Source organism: Dendroctonus ponderosae, unplaced genomic scaffold, assembly GCF_020466585.1.
Source record: "Dendroctonus ponderosae isolate FM_Combo_2020 unplaced genomic scaffold, Dpon_F_20191213v2 Dpon_F_20191213_1, whole genome shotgun sequence".
NCBI classification, from domain to species: domain Eukaryota; kingdom Metazoa; phylum Arthropoda; class Insecta; order Coleoptera; family Curculionidae; genus Dendroctonus; species Dendroctonus ponderosae.
Window position 1 is genome coordinate 24,466,263 of NW_026017110.1, and position 3,720 is coordinate 24,469,982.

The 3,720-nt window shown below is 33.8% G+C and overlaps 1 protein-coding gene across 1 annotated transcript in view; it reads right to left on the minus strand.

The window, feature by feature from the left end:
- Nucleotides 1-3,720, minus strand: part of LOC109535332 (protein sprouty homolog 2) — a 59,743-nt gene that overhangs the window by 50,584 nt on the left and 5,439 nt on the right. The gene's annotated exons all lie outside the window — the stretch shown is intronic.

Genomic DNA, 3,720 nt, shown 5'->3' on the forward strand with positions numbered 1-3,720 from the left:
TCTAGGTGATAGTTCTTGATTACTTTTTGATAAATAATTCGTTCTTATTGCGAAATAGGAGCACTATTTATCAATCTGTAATATAAGACATGAGGAAATTCTGTCTTTTTTAAAGACAACAATGTTTGAGGCGAAATACCCAACAAGAAGTTTGTAAAAAAATAAGTTCTTGAACTTTTGGTGTCAACACAATTTTCTCTGTATTCAGCGTATTCTAATATATCGATATCTTAATAGGAGTATTTTAATAGTCTCCTTTAAAGAACCACAGGTACAAGAAGATTAAGAATCTTTCAAGCCTGATCTAGTCGGTTGTATGCCAAAAGCATTAAGTCCGAAACGAGACGAAGGACATCCTATGCCTTTTTGAGATAACCATAATAGACTGCATGTTCACGTAATTGTAAGTCAGATCGGATATTGCGTTTCCTTTTTTCGCCGGAAGTGCGACTGAACGTGCCGATGTCGGTCGGTCTGTGCCGGAAACCGCCTGAGTTGTTCGCCGTGTGTTTTTCACATTTCAAAGGATGTCTATAAATGTCGTTACCAGCCGATGGTGTCAGGATATGGCTTGGATTCAGATAAGAAATATGCAAATCGAACTACAGCGCCGCTGGACATATCAAAGCGGTCTGGATAACCGCAATGGTTCTGTGCATGGAACCAAACCGCATGTTTTTCCTGATAAAAAAAACCCTGATATAACTAGTCGTACAAAATATGTCTGATATAGAGATCCTCTTCGGTGAATTGCAGCAAATGGGTTCACAATTAACTTAAAGAAATTCGTTGGCTGGCAGATATATATACCAAAAATTTGCCAAATCAACTCAAAGGACCAAAATTAAGCTCTTGAATTTAGCGTTCTTCTGAAAAATGATGAATCGGAAATATTGGAGCCCGTGAAATTTAAAACTATTCTAGACAGTTCGACAGATTCACTTTAAATAACTGAAGAATGATATAACTTTATCTTCTTTCAAAAAAACCGCTTCCTCTAGTTCAACTTTATGCAAAAGTTACATGTAAAGTTTGATCTTTTCCGGCTAGAAACTGAGTAGTAAATGATTACCTCAGAATTCGATGTTTTTCGATGAAGAGCGTTGGTTGGTGAGGCTATCTTGAAGTAAAATAAGAAAAACAGAAAAACCGGACGGAATTTTTCTTCATATTTACTACAAACTTTTGTGTCTTTGAAAGGCAGCAATTGGGTTGATGAGAAGAACCTATAAATAATTAATTAGCTATGGTCAAATTCCAAAAAATGGAGTATTTGTATGCATAACTTCTATATATCTAGAGTTCAATAATTCGCTAAATGAGCAAAGTGGGGCAGGATTTGATACCATTTCGAAAATGTATAACACAGTACCTTAAAAAAACCTGAAATGAATAGCCTCTTAATCAAAAATTGTCTTCGGCAACAGTTTACAGAAGTGAACAGACAGTCACTTTTCAAATAGCTTCAGACGTACCCTGAGACCCTGTACTCTTCAGCTAAATTGAAGTGAACAAGGAGAATGATTGTGGCGTTGGATAAACCCCAGTGAAATTATAATTTAGCATCTCGTTGGCAGGCTAACAAACAAAATTAGCAACATGTTCAGTTTGCCTCCCGCACAGAAGAACGGAAGCAATCCATTTACTATTGAGTTTTTGCTGCTACTGGTGATGCTGCTGTTTGCTGCTATTGAGTCGCATCTCGTACGAAAGTTGAACGAACCCCGGGCTTCGATGGCAGAATTAAATACGGAACAGGCCCGATACTCGAGGATCCGCAAATAAACTGGAACATTATTTTGTTTACTTCATGCTGCATATAAATATGTCCCGAAAAAAAACTGGAACGAATTTATCATGCCCGGCAGATTTAAATGAACGATTCGATTTGCCCAGCGAAATGTAACTAATAAATGACAGACTGATGATGATGAAGTGCATTTGCAGTCGTAAAATCAACAAGCTTAGTTGCTCTGAAATAACTTTTTGGAGTTTAACATTTTTCTTCAAAATAAAACGGGGTTTTATTTAATGAAAGGCTAAAAGTTCCAAAGGCGCATTTCGGAACTAAATTCAAACAGAAACAAGCCAAAGTGAGAGTGACCGATAAAAAATATTTTGATTTTGAGGATATTATTTGAATGTATTTTTAGGGACAAAAACGATGTATTTTAATTTCGGAGCCCTAAACGAAACAATAACGTTTGTCAAAAATGGTGTATTTTTATTCATATTATTCATACGCCCCCAGGAAAGCTACTGGAATTCAAAATTATCATTTAGAGTATCAAGATAAAGAACAACAGAAAATAAATTCTACAAAATCAAAATCAGGATCAACAAAACACGAATGTTTATTTTAGCTTTGACACCCTGTACCTTGAAAATCCTTCTTTAGGGCACAGGCTTATATGAACTTTTACTTATGAACTGTCATTAAGAAATACCCTGTGTTGAAAGTCAAATTTTTCTTTTCAGTGATTTCTTCACTGAAAGCAATCCTTTTATCACAAGTTACGAAAAGGAATTGCAAGAATTTAAATTAATATATGAGTTTTTTTAGAATTATATAAATATGGTTACCTCCTCTACAGTTATTACATAAGTTCTACAGAGGGTCCTAAACAAAGACATAAAGTTGGTTTGGTTTAAAAGCGATTTTTGAACAAAATTTGAAAAAAAAAACACTCATTGTGATTTATGAACTGAAGGGCACTTTTGCATGATCCAATGTGAAAACAGCTACATTTACATACTTTTAATGACAATTCTTCATATAATTTTCGCATTTTCGAAATAAACATCAAATTTCCATTCGGGCTATGTCCCAATCATAATATGAAACCATTAGTCATTGATTGAAAAATAGGAAAAACTAGGTTAAATTAAAAATGTGAAAAGTTTATAAGACAATTTCCACATATAAAAGTATCTTACAAAATTACACTTTATATAGGCTGATTCGAAAGTGCAAAAGAATTTAGGACGTGACTGCTAGCATTCTTTAAAAATATCGTTACGAAAATACGGGGTGAAAAAGTTTCATTAAAAATCTAAAAACTTATTAATACATATATTCAAAATCGCTTGAGAATATTTAATTAATTTTTGTAGATGTTAATAGCTTTCTAGTCGCCATGTTCTATTGAAGAAACATTTCTTTGGTTCAACAGTCGCGGGCGTATCAGCATCATCAATTTGTTTTTATTCGAATGAATCAAAAAGTGCCATTTTGCGAACAGAAGCGATGATCAAAAAGACGCACTTTTCTTTAGCATTCATTTGTTTTACATTTACGCACGGACTTTGCCGCACAGTGTGCGACAAAGTAAATGTGACACTTTGAACTTGCCACTGTCATTATATATTTTTTAGTATTTTTATTTAAAAATAACCGAAATGCTTTTTTAAGGAATTACGTAGGTTTATCAACAACCATTGATCCTATTTTCAAGTTTACTTACAATTTGTAAATTATACCTTTGTTACAAGTTCAGTCTCATAATCGTTTTAATGGCCTACTTATCTACTTTTGCGATGTTGTCACACGTAAAACACGATCTTTTTAAGAAGGGCAAATGGCATGCAGAGTATGCAACATGCATACACCATCCCAAGACCACAGGTGTTTCAAGTTGAAAAAGTACTTAAACTTAATTACAAACTTCAAAACATGACATTTCAAAAAATGACATTGCCACAAAATTTTAAATATGAAAT